We start from the raw sequence: 18,966 nt of genomic DNA on the forward strand, positions 1-18,966 counted from the left end.
AAGTGAACTCCAACAATGTTCCTACCACAGTATGTAACTCCTGTCTTATCTGAAGACAAAATCTAAATCTCTGACCAAAGTGTGAAACAAAGAAGGAACAAAGGGGATTTTTATTTTATCAATACAGCACAAATCTATTTGTATTGAATGAAATATTTATTTCAGTAGGCTTCTTAATCAAAGTCTTGTAGACATTTTCTCATGAGGGATCAAAGTTTATTCTCATTGTATTTTCCAGCAGCATTCGATAATACTTAAACAGTGTTTAAGCAGGGTTTATTGTTAAATAACTGGATCAAGGGGCTATTTTATCTCTCACAATCATTATTCTGCTCTGTCACATTAACACTGTTCAACAACCATTTTGAGATCTTTTATAACAGATTGGATTCCTTCCAGAGAGCCTCAGTTAACTGACAAGTCTCCTGATGCATTCCTGTGCTGCTCGGGTGGTCAAAGTTTCCTAGTTGGGAAGTTGTTCTTCCGACTTCAGTGTGTTCATGTGATTTCAATTCAGAAAGTCAGAACGATGTATCAACAGCAAAAAAAAAAAGCATGGTGAAATGTAACTGTTAGAAGTTATATTTCAGAAAAAAGTTGATGTGCAATACGTGAATTTTTTAAAAGTATGTTCATTTTTTTAGAAAACATATTTTTTCCCCCATGTGATGACGACTCTGACGTCAAGTCGGGCACCTAATTATTTTCTGAGTTTCTGACTTGAGCAGGAGTTCATCTCGGGAACTCGTTTTTCCGATGTGTCCAACACTACATGAATGCACCATCACAGTCAAGCACAAGGATCATTCCATTTCAGCGATATGGGGGAGTTTGATGTCTAATTGACTCATAGCCTATCTTGGTGTAAATATCACCTTTTTAATACATTTAATGCAGTTCTGAAACTACTCCTTCTTTAAATCAAACTCCTTAGTGTGTGCATGGAGAAATCACCCCAAAGTATTGATAGAAGCAGCATTTGAAGAATTTCAGCCCAGTGGCGTTCAAATGGCAGTCAGAACAGGAGCAGGCACCTCCTTTCTAAAAAGGCTCTCATTGGCTGTTATGAGGTGTCATCAAAGGGTCAGCTGAATAGCAGAGGTTATTCGAAGCAGTCTTTGGATCGTTATGGATATATTGTGTTTGGATAACATCTTTCACTGGATTGGAATTGTGGGGACCAGTTTCTGGTGGATTATTGTGATCAGGAAAGTTTAGTGAATGTTTAGTGGTCTGACCTGGACACACTGGGCCGTCTGTATGGGTGTCTACTGTATTGGACGTATATGGTTATAAGGTCACATTAATGAAGACTTAATGAGTAAGAAAAATGATTGGATCAAGTCCTATCATACAATACATTGTTATTCCAAGTCTAGAAGACAACTTGATAAATAATGTGGTTCACCTCAAATAGGAAAATGTCTCAATGAGCACAAAAAAACAACAAAACTTTCAACCATATGAAAAATCTGACCAATCAGGTTTGACTATGTAAATCCTTAGTAGGGGACAGGCTTAATGGTTACAATAAACAGTTTTACAAATATATTCTGAAATATCGCTCAGGTGTTTATAGATCTGTGTATGTTTTGGATGTCAAACTAATGTTTGGGAGAACTGTGCATCTGTACTGGATGTATACAGGGCTCATGATGACAGCTTTAGCAACCCTGTAACGTCAATCTAACAAATAATGCTAATCATGCAACACATCACTTATATGTCATTGTGTTGGAGAACCAACAACATTTATTCCTACACAAGTCACTGCCACATCAGTTTTGTTTAACAGACACCTAAATATACAATAGAGCATACTGTACATTGACATATATTTCACCCTTTTAGGGACATTTAGCACCAATATATTTTAGTGTGTTTCCATTGGATGTTTCTTCACTCTAACATGGAAACATTTAGGATAGTTAGTTGATGTTGCGTACAGAGCCGAGAGTACTGCTGGTGTGGTAGTTCAGGGTGAAGGGGTTAAAAACAAATCAGAGAAACAAAGATTACACAAGAGGTCGTAGGTCAAGTTTGTGAAGAAGCCAAATGTCAGATTTCTTTTTCCGCTTTTCTCCAGTAAACCACTGCTGATGTCCTGAATGAAACCACAACTCAAAGGTGATAGATCATCTTAGACCTAACTCTGGTCTTTTCTTAAAGCTATCCAAGTGGTTTGTGTGCCTGAATCAAAAAAGGAAACAGTGATTTTGTTTTGGTCACTATTACTACTTTTTTATATTTTTAGAAGGAATACTTGGTGGAGTTTAAATATGAGTGATGAAAGTGGCACACATTTCAAGTTTTAGATTTTGACTCTGGAAAACAGCAGCCATGAGTTTGCCTGATTTACAGTTTAAAAAAAATCTTAAAATACCCTGTTGATTGAAACCCCTCAGTTAAGCCTCTGCCTGACACTATACACATTTTACTTAACCTCTGAATCTGCTTGATTTCAATCGATTGAACTGTAAAACACTTTGTTCAGAAAACTTTCTATCAGGTCAAGAATTAACTTTTTTTTTGCAATTTGAGCTCCAAAAAATCTTCTGTTGGATCGGACCAAATGAGCCAGCCTTCGCTCCAACAACAATGAGCCTTGGCTGCCCATGACCCTGTCGCCAGTTCACCAGTTGTCCTTCCTTGGACCAGTTTTGGTAAGTACTGTCCATTGCAGACAGGGAGCATCCCACAGGAGCTGCAAAGCTGGAGATGCTCTGGCTCAGTCATCCAGCCATCACATTGTGGCCCTTATCAAAGACATCCTTACTGTCACATTCCCCCCAGAAAACAAAATCTGAATGACAGGGGTCACAAGTTGGGAACTAGCAAAACACTTGTTACAAAAGGGTACCAAATAAGTGGGCCTGAGAAGGTGGTAGGAGAACACAACCCTCCAATACCACCCACTGATTCTATCAAAATGATAAACAAACATAAATTGGAGCCAAAACAAAAAGAGAAGAGAAGAGGGACTCAATGAACAGAGGGGTAATGGAAGGACTTACAAATGACCCCATGTAACTATAAAACTCTTACTTTTAATAAATGTTTGTTCGTTTAATTTTTATATTTCAATAATATTACATTTTTCAACATTGATTGGCCATAGCGGTCATATTGACTGTGTGTATTATCAGCTCTTAAGAGGGATAAAGACCTAATCCACAAAAAATCTAAACTTTATGAAGTGACTGATAAAGTGAACTGGGCGGCTTTTGTGTTCCCACCACGAGTACACTGAGGACACTTGTGAATAATGTCCCAACATAGTGTGTGAGAGCTGCACCTGGGAGGTGAAGATTTGTGTACCTGTGTGTTGACTGTGGGTACACTTATTGATCCACAAGCGCCAGCCAATGAGGTTCATGATGTCTGACCCAAAAACAACCCCATGCCTTGTTCAGTTAAACCCATTGAGAGGAACATTCATTGTTATTTTAACAGCATGATGTTTCATTACAATTCTAAAGCATGCTAGTTAAGCTCACTTAAACATATAAGTTCCTTTTCCTGAGTTTAGCTCATTTTCATTGCATATTTCCTTGTGACTGTCAGACTGAATGTTTTAGCCATTTTGGTGAAAATGTGTTTTATAGACTGTTCATCACATCTATGTGAAATGTGTAAAATGTGTTTTTATCATGCAGAGAAGTATTCTTTGTGTTCTCAGGACCTCTTTATGCGCTCTGTCCCAAACAGTAAATTATACTTTGTCTCTCTTTGTATTTCCGTCTGTAACTTTGTGTTTTGCTGCTGCCTGTCTTGGCCAGGTCTCCCATGAAAAAGAGGTTTTTAATCTCAATGGGACCAACCTGGTTCAAAAAAAAAATAAATCAAGGGTTTTACTATACAGTGAAATGTATGTTTACATGGTCATAAGAATTGGGTTAGGGAATTTTGTTCCCTGATATTTATTATCATAAGATTACAGATCCATTTATCTTTAGAATTTATTATTGAAATAATCAAGTAATGTATGAGCGGTCAGAACGAGCAGTGCGCGCCACAATATCAAAGTCTTCCAAGATGGCGGCCAGGGTTTGGATCCGACCTGTGGCTCCCTTCCCGCAGGTCATTCCCCACTCTCTGTCCATGATTTCTGACTCTATCTGTCCTATAACTAAATAAAGGCATTAAAACCCCCCAAATTAACCTTTATAATAAGTAGTTATAGAATTCTCAGTGATCATTATGTTATGGCTGATGCATGTGACAGTGATGAAATGCAACCTGATGGATACATTTCTGTCACCATTATTGTTTGACTCTTTTGTCCCAGAAGACAACTTCATGTTTATGTCTTTTTAATGCATTTTTTTGTGTGTGAAGAAAACAAGAATCGGATCTTGCGTTGTTGTTTTTGTATCGGCTGTCCGATGAAGTACATGCAGGGATAATTGAGTGAGTTTGAGGGTGCAGCCGGCGTGATGCAATGACAGGTCAAGGACAGCTGGAGGGGAGAGGATGAATCAGAGACCTGAACGACTGCTCAGGGTCCTCGTCTGAATAATCTCAGCCTCCAACGAGAAATCAAAATCTCTCTCTCAGGGGAGGTACAAACATGCTTCAGGAGGACCATACACTCGGTTTCATCATGTGCAAGCTTCTGATCTCTGCCATCTCTTTGCACTAATATGAGCAGGTCTGTCGCTAAAGTCACTCTGGACAGAATGAGCAACAGACTGTTTCATCAAAATTGATCCCCCCCGAGGAGAGATTCATTCCAGGATGTGTTTTGACTGGTTTGTCCACACCAGTGCATACTGGTTTTCTAACAACACTGGATTTACAGTGAAACCACATGTCGCTGTGGCAGATATGAGGATTTGAGCTTCAAGATGTCAGGCTGTAAAACCTCCTTCATCCTGCTTTAGAGGATAATCAGTGCCTATTTTCTCTACACTCACAACATCCTCCTCTCTTGAGTCCCTTGGAGTCATAAGCTCCCACTGTTTTTAAAAACACATTACAATATTCTGAAGATATGCACTGTAGTGCAAACAAATATTATCTATCACGAGACACCTGGGACATCCTGGTAGCACAATGTTATACACATCACCTGGATCACATTAGATTATTTGTTTTCTAGATTTTTACTCATTATCACATCAAGAGATCTCTATTATGTCTCAATGAAAACAGAAGTGAGGAATGACTTTCCGAAAAGTATTTTCAGGGTACGCAAAGGTTAGCTGAGTGACAAAGTCAGCTTAAGTGACCAACACCAGTGTTTGAAATGGACACTGCAGTCCAAATTCCGCCCCCTCCTCCCTAGAGTCAATCTGCATGTAAGTTCCTATGCTGCTGCCTTGGAAGCTAAATTGTTTAACCAGATCTGTATCAGTCTTGAAACCTTTCTGTGTCTAACCTCTCTCCATTTTTCTAAAGCATGGCCACTATTTAGCCACTTTTCTGCTTGTGGAGCTTATTAGAAAATGCAGAGGATTTTTAGGTCAGGTAGAATCAGCTATATTCTGAACCAGTTGGCTTGCCGGCTTTCATCATTGCAACACCTGTTGGTTTGCAGTTTTCCTGGCAAACCTAGTAAAACGGCCTGTGGGGGATGCATTAAATTCGCCTTATTCTCTGGTCAAAACAAAAATAAGCAATGCTGCACCAGAATTTAAACTTAGGAGGATGTCATACTGGCTGCTTTATTGTTGACAGATAAGCCAACACAAAAAATTATAATATGGAAAATATCAAAATCCAGAAAATCAGATCAGCAGTCCAATGCAGAAAGCAAATCTAAAGTACAAGCAGAAAATCTAAAGGCCAAAAACACCTGGGCTAATAGCCTGCAGTGTTCATACAGCACCTCTGTTTTCAGTTCTCTTAATATTAAAAAGGGGAATATGTTTCTTCTTCTTATTTTACTTTTTTAAATTATCGAGATTGAAATTCATCTCTCAGTTCTGACTCCCTTGCTTCTTTGACAGCTAGTTCAGCTTCAAGGCTTCTTGGAAACGTGTGCAACAACATGACGCATCCTGATTTGGGACTTTCAGCCGTTCCCTCCTCGCTGATTGTTTTAAGCCCGATCGAGCTGGACTCATTTTGCAAATTCTCAAGAGGACGTCTAGGTTCCGACCAAGGCCTCCCAAAGACCTCCACATGATTGTCTTCCCGGTTTTAATTTGGCTCAGGGTCAGTGCTCTGTTTAACATTCACAACCAGATTTGTGTCTTTACAATTCTATCTCTTAAATTCAAATGACCAGACATGATTTAGAAGGAAACATATACAGTTAGTCAGCCATCTCAAGGACACTCAAAGAATGATGAGTGTGATTGAAGAGAAGCTGAATATTCTCTGACTGAAACACTTTGAGCTTTTCATTTTTAATTAAAACTCGGGAGAAGAATGTGAACCGTAAAACTCAGACAAAAAGAAGTCTTTGTTGTTTTGAAGTCAGACTACAAAAACATGAATTTGAGATTAAACATCAGACTCTACCCAAAGTTTAGGATGAATCAGTCGCTCAAATGTGTTTCAAAAACACAATTCTTCATAGACAAAAAGTTGGAAATAAGGATTGTGATGTTCAGGAAAGAAAGAACATTTGTTATATTTAATGGTGTGTTGACAGGTTAATAAAGTTTAGCTGTGTCCTAGGAATATGATTTAGAGTCACTTGGCTCCGTGGTCAAACCAAAAAAGAAAAAGTAAATGGACTTTAGCTTGAGTGCTTTTCTAGTCTTCTAACTGCTCAAAGACCTTTTACACTGCATGTCACACCTACACATTCACACACTAATGACAGAGGTTGCTATGTAAATGACCATCATAACTCACTATTCGGGGTTACTCAAGGACACATCGGACATGTTGCTTCAGGAGCAGGGGATTGAACCCCCAACCTTCTGGTTTTGAGACAACCGACTCTACCCATTGAACCACAGCCGCCCCAGTCAGTGCATCAGGCCGTCAGGTTGCTGTTTGATCTAGCAGAGGGCACTCTTTGTGTAACTTGACCATATCATACACTCTTGACCTCAGTAAAATAAGACAGTAATGTTCTGACAAAAGCAATTCAGAAGATGTAAACTTACATGAGGGAGACTCCTCACTCTGCAGACAGCAGCCCACTGCTTTGGTGGGGAGACACAGGATGTGCGAGTTACTTGCAACTCGCCATGCTGGCTCGCAAACAGTTGTGTAAATCTCTGTGTGCTCGGAACTAGTTTTTTTTGGTTGGTAGGTATAGTAAATAAAAAGAGCTGATGAGTCTATCCTCTCGGATTGTCAACAGGCTGTTGGTTTCCTGATTGGTACCGTACAAATAAGTAATGGAAATGTTTTCGAATCCGGGCAGTGGGGAGGAAGAATGTGTCCGAATATTACTGTGTCATGTTCTAAATTCATTTGAAATGGTTTCATTTATAAAGTAACAGCCCTAAAACATAATTTAATAATTTCAAATCCGTTCTGGAGTAAAAATCTAATAACAGCAGCTAATAAATTTACCATGGAGATCATTATATGGGTGTGTATGTGACATGTTTGCAGTAGACTTTATGATAATATGAGACAGAATAGGAGTATAGGAATCATATTGACATAACAGAGATTAACAGGTCCGTCATTAGCATTTACAACTTTCAATAAATTAATAAGAAGCACTAAAAGTCAAGCAGGTCCACAGCAGGCTGCAGTCTGCAACAACACAGCATTTTCTTTGTTTTTGTTTTTTTAACTCGACTTTCAAGCAGAAGTACAATTGAATAACTTGCCTTGTGTAACCTGCACTCTTTGAAGACAGCGGGAGGTAAGAAGACCGGTGTTAGAAACTGGATTCCAGAACAAATTGTCATACCAAATGTGCAACACACATAATTGAAAGTTATACTTTTAGAGTTAACTCGCCTACAGAGCCATTTGCTGCTCTGCACGCTGCAACAGTGAATGGTATGAAGAACACTTGAGATTTTTTTTTCGTACAGCATTGTGCCACACTTCTCTCGTTTCAAGATGAAAGCGAGGAATTAGCTTGTATCGCCTGCACAAGAAGCAATCCTTTATTTTAAGCTTTTTTTTTTACTTTAACACTAACAATATTTGCTAGTAAATAAAACTGAGAAGGAGCAGTAAACAGAGAGACAAGTGCAAGGAAGGGTGCAAAAAGGAAGTGATGGGATGTTAGGGTTGTGGGTCTGTGTGCATCAGAAACTTGTCTCATGCAGAGGTGGGCAGCAGGGACGGGCTGCTCGTCCAAGGGAGAAGGCTGGAAAGATATAGCTCTGTGAAGTTGTAAAAGTGTGGCCAAGGAGCTGCTTGAGTAAACAGGCTGTGAAGAACAGACAGGGGAGGAGGAGGGGGATGAGTGCTCTGTGTGTGTGTGTGTGTGTGTGTGTGTGTGTGTGGCAGGAGGTGGGGGGGGGGCGGGTGAGAGTGCCAAACGGGTAGCTGACATGTAGGCTCGGTGTGAGAGATTATGGCGAGTAGACTCTCTCTGGAGCAGAGATCTGCTGAGGAGACGGAGTGGTCCTGGCTCTGATAGCAGGGTGCTCTCAGAGGCTTTACAGCAGTCAGATAGAGGAAAGAGGACGCAGGAGACATATTTCAGAGGATTAATCCATATTCAGAGGGCAGGAGATGCAGATTGCATGCTGCAGGAGGAGAATGTGATTTGATATTGGAGACGGGACAGTAATTGGATACAAGGTTTCTGAGTAGTATGGAGTTCATGCTCGAATATGTTGCACTGAAGGTCAATAAGTAAAACTTTCGATCCATGCATACACAACAGTGGAGAGAAAAGTGGGTGTCTTGTACCATCTATGTAATATTACCATGACCAGCAAACCCACAAAGTATTCTGTCCAATTCAATTAGCTTATTACCTTTGTATCAATTTGTTGCCTTGTCTTCAATTTGATAATATCAAAGGCTTTTTTGTCTGATTGGACTCATTACTTTTAGGACGTTAACCCATAATTATTTACAGGCTGAAATGAAAATTAATTATAATATTCCAGATCAAACATAAAAATGTTAAATTAAAAAAGGGAGGGAGTACACACTGGGATTAACCCTGCATTCATGTGGTGTCGGACACATTGGAAAAACAAGTTTCCAAGTTGGAAAATGCAAAATAATCGCCTGCTCAAGTCGGAACAACAACTTGGAAACTCAGAAATGAATAATGTGTCGGACTTGACGTCATATTCATCATCACGTGGGGGGCAAAATATTTTTTGTTAATGTTAAGATAATGTGCGTTTATTTGCATATTGCACATTAACATGTAGCTTAAGTATAACTTGCAACAGTGATTTTTCACACATCTTTGTAGCATGCACACTGTTTTTTTTTCTATTCTTACAACATTCTGACTTTCCAATACGAAAGCATGTGGCCAACTGAAGTCGGAAGAATAATGACTTCTCAACTCGGAAACTGGGACCATCCGAGGAGCACATGAATGCGGCATAAATACACAAACAATCAGGGGATAACAAGACACAGGTGTGGGTAATCGGGGCGGGGCTGACACACAAGGAGGGAAACATGCAGAGGAGGATCTAAACTGACAGAGACGAGGGTGAGTAAAAAAACTACAAAATGAAACAGGAACTAATGGAAAAAAAAAATATGACCTTGTCACCATTCTGTTATACATTATCCCATACAAAAGTGTATTTAATCTTGTGAAATTAAATTTGTATATTCTACTATATCCTATATTTGTTCTGATCATAACTTTAAACAAATAAAGTCTATATACCGGAGCAGTCCTTCTTTCAGTATCACAACCTGTATTTGTTTGACTTTTGAGCAGGAGGCTGTGATGAGGCACATCGGGGGTTTGATACACTCACACTGATTTTTCACAGATCTGCCTGGTTGTTTGCCGAAGCTAACACCCCTCCCTGTGCAGAGGTGTTGTGTTCCCTGTGTGCACTTACTGTGTCGATGACACCCTATAGGACTAGACGGGAGGTGTCTACTCCTACTCAACATTGATTAGATGTCATAATGTGTAAGATAAGCACAGAGGTAACACAGCCATGTATTCATGTGTTAAACACACACTGCGGGCTGTGTGCGTTTGTTTAATGAGACAGATGAGGAGTATAATGATGTGTAACTGAAGCATACATTGAGTCCCACTGAGATCTCTGCGCTCCCTCTCTCTGCAGCCCAGTGTTTCTTCACGTGTCAGCCATGACACAGATGACGCCTCGCTCTGTATATGTGCTAAATTATGGACAGATAAAGACAGCGTCTGCGGTTGTGAACTTAATCTGCATATGTATCATACAGGAAACTAAACACTCTGAGCCAGTCCTTGTGAGGAGCTATACAATTGGCCTTAATTAAGAAAAAATACTTTCTTAAGGGTCAACCCCATTTAAAGAACTTAATTTAAAGCCTCATATACTTTTAAAAAAAAAGGTATATAGAATGCAGCTAAGCTCCAACAGAAATGGTGAAAAAAAGAAAAAGAAAAAGCAAAACCCTTATTTTATTCTATTCTATTATTTTTTTTATTTTTTTTATTAAAAATCCAAAAAGTCTTTAAGCTCTGTGAATAAAGAATCACCTTTGGAGAAGCATTAGATCTGCAGCCCCTTTGCATTCAGACGCTTTATAACAGCTCGTGTTTACATAATTATACTTGATGCCAAAGGTATTTCTTACTTAATCAAAACAAATTGAATCCTAAGCAACAAGCTTTAAATGCATCTGTGCGTTCCTGTATGTATACACATGCTTTGCTTTGTTATATTTGTTCGTGCAGCATTCAGCCAGGAGGGTATTTTTCCTTTCATATTATACAAACACACACACACGCACACGCACACACAAGATAGTTAAATTTCTATTTGGATGTGTGTCACTGCTTCGAAAAGACTTTGTACTCCGTTGCTCATTTATTGGCCTTGGATGAAAGCAGTGAGGACTGTGAAGGTTGATGGCTGTCAGCTCATTAATCATATTTTCAGGGAGGGGAGTCCTCTTGGAGGATGTTTCATCGTTCTGGCAACAAGGTAAAAGAAAAATATTTTTTTTTTCTTCCTCCAGACCATAAAAGTGCTTCCTTTTGTGTCTCTGTTGCTCAGCAGGCGGTGAGGGGGGGGGGGGGTGATTTGGCTAAAAATCTGAAGCTTGATGTGTTTAAAATTGATTTTCCCCCTTTGCATATTGAACTGTCTATATAATGTGAGAGTAAAACTAAAGGAATAACATCCAGTATGATTATTTTTTTTACTGCTCATACATTACAGTTCTATATAAATGTAAATCCATTATTTAAATAATGATTACAATTTGGAACAGTAAGTATATCACATAGTCTGACCCTTGTTTTTAGGGAGTCACTTTTATTGATTTTATAAATTTTGCTGCAATAATTTTGGTCTTTTGAATCCAGTGTGTTAAAAACCTTGTGACAATAATATGTGTGTTCATGAGTGTCGTATTCTTCCAGCCTTCATTGATAAACCAACACGTTTTGGTCAAAGGTTTTAAAGGTGTAATATGTTGAATTTTTTACACTGAACTATAAAATTAAATGATCAAAACATTTTTTTTGGGTTCTTAAATTACCTTCAATATTTCCAACAGTTATCAAAGCCAGATAAATCTGTAACTTTATAGTTGTAATGTCCCATGTCTTATATTGCGCCTGCCATGACAGAGCCTCCATGACAGACATGATCGTTGCCATGGAAACTTCAAAGATCGCTGCATAAGGAAGCGAGAGCTACCACTGTAAGCTGCCGTACTGTTGCTGTATGTGCTGCTGTGATAAAAACATCTAAATTATACTTGGATACATCGTCTATAAACATTCTCTTCCTCGGGTCTGATTCGCCTGCTTGTCTTCACTACGGTCAACTCAGAGTTTAATTTTTGTCGGGGGTGGGGTTGGAGTAGCAGAGAGAATCACACCCATGATTCCCCACCATTCAGGACGTCATCTTTGTTATTGATTTGATTGAGAGCCCCCTGGAGGCAAATTCATATACTGCACGTTTTTTTGTGGCCCGCAAATTCAAATTCAAACCTTTATTTATTCTCGGAAAAGACACTGAGGTTTCCCTCAATTCTAATGCCGTCGAGATTACAAGCACAGTAAAACAAGCAAAAACACATCAAACACTCAGAATCTGTGACAAAAACCACTGAGATCATTTAAATTATTTTGGCATCTGTGTTTTGGAGTTCTACACGATTGTTTGTCAATTAATGTGCAGGTTAAGGGTGTTATGCAACTTTTTGTTGAATGCCAGCAGATGATCAATCCTGCTGTTAGAAGATTAAATATTAAAATGTCTGGCAGGTCACAAGTCTTGTTATCCAGTGGGAGGAAGCTCATTTTTTAGCCTGGTTGTGGACTCTTCCTCTGTTTGTGTGCTAAGACAGATCTTTGCAATGAAGAGAGGAGTTTACAGAGTAGCATCATGGAATGGATTTATATATGGCATAAGAAGGATGTGTTTTAAGAAAAAAAAAGCACACCCAATTAAAGGAGGCAAAACATCATCCCGAGTGAAATCGCATGCATCCTGTTGTTTTGTTCAACTCAAATGGCGATACAAAAGGCAGCTAAATAATTTCCTCCTCAGTCATGATACAAAGATTTCTGCTTCTAAGAATTAAAGGTCGACTTAGCAACTGAAATATTGCACCGACTGGTATTTGGATATTCTTTCTCACTGATCCTAGACGGAGACTTATTTCAGTTGTCAAGACGCCTGTCTGGATGTTTGAGCAGCTCAGAAATATGATTTTCCACATGGCTGCTGTCAGGGGGATCTGTCTCAAACCGCAGTGAGCTTGTTTTAATATTATTAGAGCCGTATTTTACAAGTAATGGCTAAATGTTTTCACCTATCTGCTGATGCATACTCTCCCTCTCTTGCTCTGCATTCAAAGTAGACTTGCGCAACGTAATGACATCTTTCTTGAATTATGTATATTTTATGGTCACCCACTTTGAATAAATCTTTGCTGCAACTGTCGACTGACAAAACTAATTTGAAGTTCCCTGTTTAAAGGATAGGTTTTTTTTAAGGTTAGTCTGTATGAGGCTTCTTCTCGATAGTAAGAATTTGAGCCACAGGAGATGATATCCAGGGTGGCTTCTTTGAGGAGAGACCGGCTTGAGTGCCGCCTGGGAAGCTAGGCTATACAGCTATGCAGACAAGGTCGTTTGCACCTCATAATTTACCTCATTTTAAGAAAAACTGGAAAAGACCTGAAGATCAAACCACGGTGAAATAATCCATTGTGCATTTGCTCCTGCAGGAGTTTGAGTCAAAATACAAGATCAGAGAAGATAAGGCGGCTATGGCTTGGTTATCTCTTAACCGGAACGTGTTGGGTTTGATCCCCAGTTCCTGCAGCCACATGTCGATGCGTCCTTGGGCAAGACCCCAGAAATTAACATGTTGACAGCCTGCTACAAAAAAAAAATGTGTTAGAGGATATTAACAGTCTTCCAGCTTGAAGTCATCTCTTACACATTCATTCATTTTTCTTGCACCTTAAGCACTCTCTCTTTACCACTCCCTCCGTCTCCCTGCTCTGGTGATCAGCTGATTTATGGACATTTTCTCATTAAGCAACAAACCAACCAGATTCTGCCTCAACCTCTCTCAACCAATCATCCTGCTGCTGTCACATTTTGAAGTCTGTTCTCTCTCTTCTGCAGTCGGTTTGTCATTTCAGTGAGATCGCCCCGGTCACCTCCAGTCCAGCTCAGCAGAGTTTAGATACAGAACCAGAAACCACCACCAGTGTCTAGCCTCCATCAGGGGGGTCTCCTATCCTGCTGTCTGTCTTACTACCCTTCCCTGAACATGAAGTCATCATGGCGGAGTATAATCTGAAAATGCATATTTACTTTTTCCTAAACTGTTACTAAACAATTGTTAACTCATCTGCTTTGATTTTATGAAAGATAAGAGTTATTCATAATAAGGATTTAGCTGGCCTGACTGACAGCCAAGCCCTATCTGTCTGTAGTTGGGTTGACTGAAAGTTAGGTTAAGACAGCATTTCCAGCATGGCGACCGCTATCAGCCGGATTCAGTAACCAATGGGTGACGTCACTCAGGTTTTGACCACAAATATTTAGAGTCTTTTGACTTGCTCAAGAAAAAGTAAGTTTTGAACAGCTTTCTACTTTTTTAAACATAATTTTAGACAATTTAGCAAAGTCTTGGTTATTTTAGTTTTAATCAGATTTGGTATAAAGTTTGAAAACAGCATGTTAGCTTCTTTCCATGGTTTTTGTATTTTGAAAGTTAAAGTGGATGAAATCCATTACCTGTGACAGTGATCAATATCTGAGTGTCACAGCAGCTCTGTGGATGTACTATTTTGAAGGAGGACAATGATAAAAGATTTAGACATAGGTATAGCCATAAATAAAACGAAGAATCTATCTAGTCAAGGACTGTATTCAAGGACAAACATGTCCTTGAATACAGTTTATAGTTGACAGCGGTTTGTGGTTTAGTTTCAGTATTGGTTTATTTTTTAGGCTGCAGTGAAATAACGTCTGAATAAATTGTGTCCCTACTTGTTGCAGCTTTCTCTCTTCCCTGACACAAAAAAAACAGTGATGATGTGACTATTCACAATGTGTTCATCTTTTTGTGAAACAGTTATTATAAATGAAGCTTGTGCATGCCATACCTAAGCCCCAGACCAACTTGAGGTAAATACATTCAGATTTTCTGATGTGTTTCCCTAACTTCAGGTCTATTTTGTGGCAAAACAAGAAGATTGTCAACCTTGTTAAGGAAACATTTGATTCAGCATAGGCATATTGATGTCTTCAGGTCTGGACCCAGAATGTGAAATCAGGCTTATTAAACTGTATAAAGCTGAGCTATAGAAGTTTTTTTGTTTCAAATTCTCAAAGTGACTGTCACCTGGAAAAGCTACATAAATGATGTAAAATTGACTTTAGTAAAGACCTAATACAGGGTCACTTTCTCTGTTTGGTAGGACGAGTTTATCAAGTTGCATGCCTGTTAATGTATTCAATTTGCAAAAACAATTGCAAATACAATTTAAAATGCCTTCCCATTGAACTTGGGGAATGGCACTAATCATCTTTTTACATGTCTGGATATGTTACACCTGCCAACTAAATTCCATTCAATAAGTCACATTCAAGGCTGATCCCTTTGACTGAAATGTTCTAGAGCCATCCTGAAGATATTCCAACAAACTCAAGCCCATTATGGGATTACCCATGTCAGAAACTGACTCCTCATACATGTGGCCGTTTTACATAAAATGCTAAAAGGATTAAGGTAATATTTGTATTCTTTCAACAAGTGTATTTTGTTGAAAAATACAATTTTGTCTTCAAACATGTATTAAGGAAATGTGTCCAGAAAAAATAATTCCCAAAAGATTTAATGAATTTGCTGAATTCCTATTGGGTAGAAACCAAGTGGACATCTACAGTGGTGATTAAAGAAGCCTATACATCAGTATTAAAATGCAAATTTTTACAGCGGAAAATGTAAAGTTATTCAGCCTGGTTCAAAAACCAAAACAAATTTGGTCTCTCTTCATTCCTTTATTGGTGCACTAAGGGTTGTGATCTTTTAAATAATTTATAAGAAGGATTATTCATTAATTTGCAATACTTTGGGGCATACACTTAGTTGCAGTCAGGAGGACACATCTTGGTTGTTTTCAAGGAGCCTAAAGTCTCACCCAAGTTCCACCTCTTCTTTGTCTGTTTCTAGATTGATCAAAAAATTAGAGTTTGCATTTCCAACATGGCGACTGCCATCGTTGGGCTTCTTACTACCATTTCAGTAACAAATGATTGAAATCCCTGCGAGACTATGCTTCCATTATGTGGAAGGAACATCTTAAAATAACTGATATTCTGAAAGATGTTTCCATTGATCCCACAAATTTCTATGAACATTAAAATTACTTGAGTCAACCCCTCGTCTCCATTAATCATCGCTGCCTGGTCCGAGCTGTGTCACTGAGGACCTTGGTGTTTTTCACCAGTTATGTTGAGTGTTGACCACATTAAGTTGTCAAGCATATCAAGCTCCTTAAAAAGCCTGATTGAGTAGATTACAAACAACTATGATATTACAAATTCTGCCCACAAATAAATATTTTTTTTTTTTCCCATTCAACTTTAATCCTCGGCCCTGTCACAGTTTTACTGTTTACTTAAGTAAACTACAGCTGTGACATGATTTCTTTTAACAAATATTACCAATGCTTGAAAGTTTCCAGGCAGCAATCATGAAAGCTCATGAGTTCTTATTCCCACTTAAAAACGTGTTTTACACTGACACCACTCTCACTTACTTAATCTCAATACTTTGTTGTCGTTTAACACCGACGGAGTGACATTAATAGCGCCTTTTTTTAATCAGCCACTTGCAGTTTCTGTTGGCGACTAGAAATAGACTTCCATACCGTAGATGTGAAGATGCTGATAATTGTACAAAAAAGAACTTGCACTTTAGAGAGACCAAAGGACACAAGTTGTTTCTATTCCTTAAGACAGCAGAAGATTTCCAAAAGGCTGAATGCCCCTTTAATTAAAACGAGGAGCATGTGAAATCCTGGTTTTTAATAATAGATATCAAAGTGAATACAACGAGCTGTACAGTAAAAATGGATAATTAGCTTTGTAAAATAGTTATACATAAAGATCGTATTTTTGAAGTCTGCTTGGTTCTTACAGTCTTTTACTTGTTTCAGAATCATGAGGATTGCAGCCTCAATTCTCAGTAAGTGAAAAGTAGAAATGTAACAACTTCTAATTGGGAAATTCTGAAAACAGTGTTTCATCTAAATGTGCAGGGAGAAAGCCACAGTCTGCTTCCTTTCAGCACAGATGTTATTTCTCTCTGGTTTTGCTAAACACCGCTCTTTTCTTCTGCTGTTTTCCCTTCCTCTCGCCTCAGCAACAGTAGGCTCACAGTCCTGAGAGACAATCAGACAATCAAAAGATGTTTACCAGCCATTAAGAGTTTTTTGCTCGCCTTGATGCGAGACGGAATGAAGGGGAAAGGAAAGGAACGGAAAAACTTTTGCAGACAGATACTTAATTGTTTTTACTCGATTTTGACATTAATTAAGTTGAAATACAGTAAGGCGGACGTGAGAGAAGAGACGGCTCCGACAGGGAGTTAGACGGTAGACTGCAAGGCTTTTCTCCTGTGTTTAAACGTCTGTCATGGGCTTGTAAGTGGGCGCTTTGCAACACAAATACTGTAAATACTGTCTGACAATTAGCATGAACTGTATCTGCTGAAAGGAGGAGTCTGGTTGCTTAATTACTACACCCAGCACAGTGATAAATGTCCATTTCATCCTGCTCAATGTTAGATTTTGATTTAGAACACATGGAAAATAGAGTGCTTTCGGTAAATCATTTGAAAGAGAACAACAATTAGTGCTAACGTTTTAAAAGTCACATATTATACTCCTTTGTCAACAAGTTTTAAAAAGTCTCAGAGCTCCTCAAAACATGTCTGTAAAGTTTCTTGTTAAAAATCCACTCCATACGTGTATTTGATCATGTCAATAAACCCCTCTATTTCAGCCCTGCTCAGAACAGGCTGTTTCTGTGTCTGTATCTTTAAATATGCAAATGAGCTGTGTCTGACCACGCCCCTCTCTGGAAGGGCTTGGGTGGCTCAGGATTTCTTGCAACATGCCCAATTGTTTACAGTGAGAAGGCAGACTCAGAAAGGGCAGAACAAACACCTAGCTGTGGAAGTGTCACCCACCTGGGAGAGGGGTTACTGCCCTTTGTGATGCCATGAAGGGAAAATGTCCAAACGGCCTGTTTGAGCACACGTTTTCTGAAAAGAGAGGATGGAGTATTCTCATAATTGGGGGTTTTGTAGCCATGCTAGAAACAGATGCAGTATTAGTGTTTGAAAAATATGTTGAAGTGTGTTTCGCATAATATGTGACCTTTAAAGTGTTCTTGTTAGCATAGGTGCAAACGTGTTAAATAAGCATTCCTATGCTGTTGTTTGTTCTCGTGTTTTTGTCTGCTAGTTGTAGTACCTAACGTTTCTATAAATTAGTATGGGAGGTAGAGCCTTGAACGATCAGGCCTCTCTCATTTGGAATCATCTACCAGCACAGACAGCTCACCCTGCATAACAGCCGAGATGCTCCGTAAGTGTTAAAGTGTGCATGACTGCACTTATATTCTAGGCTGAACTGTTCAGCTGCCTCAGTCAGCCCTGGAAAGCATTTCACCCTTGATTCTAATAATGATAGTAATTTCATTGTAATATTTTCAGACTTTATTCACAGATCATTTATCTTTAGGTAATTGAAAAGTGGAATTGTCTTCCTTGTAAAGTTTGAGAATGATATCCATTACATACGCAGTAACCACCAGCTCTCAGGGGACACATTTTCACTCCAGCTCACGTCACAATTAAACATTTTAGATTATTTAGCAATGAGGCTCATTTGCATAGAATGCAGCCAATTTTGACCCAAATCAATGCACAGTGGCTCATTTAAATATGTGCAAACAGATCTGCATTAAGCTTTGTATCATTAGAAACCTGATTGTATTTTTTAATCGTCGTGCACCCCACCTTGAGATGAGAAATCTTTGTATTTCTAAGTCTGAAAAGGAGCTTCCAGTGATGCAAGGATCATCATTTTGCGTCACTGGAAGCTGTTGCGGTTAGCGGGGTGAAACTACAAAGCTAGTTCCTCATATTTTCGACCACTGAAGCTACAGACCTATCACAGATCAGTGGGTGGGACCTCACTCCCAGAAACAAAACTTAACGTCCGCCATATTGCTTGGAAGCTATGCTAACAGGCTCTACGGAGAAAGCTGATAAGAACCGACAATGGGGAAAAAAATATGTTCAAACTGATATGGATGTAGGGGATTTTGAAGGTCTTGAATCCGATGTTTGTGGCTTTCTCTATCGCCGCCTGTCTGTCGGTGGCGGTGAGGAC

Source organism: Labrus bergylta, chromosome 14, assembly GCF_963930695.1.
Source record: "Labrus bergylta chromosome 14, fLabBer1.1, whole genome shotgun sequence".
Classification (NCBI taxonomy): Eukaryota; Metazoa; Chordata; class Actinopteri; order Labriformes; family Labridae; genus Labrus; species Labrus bergylta.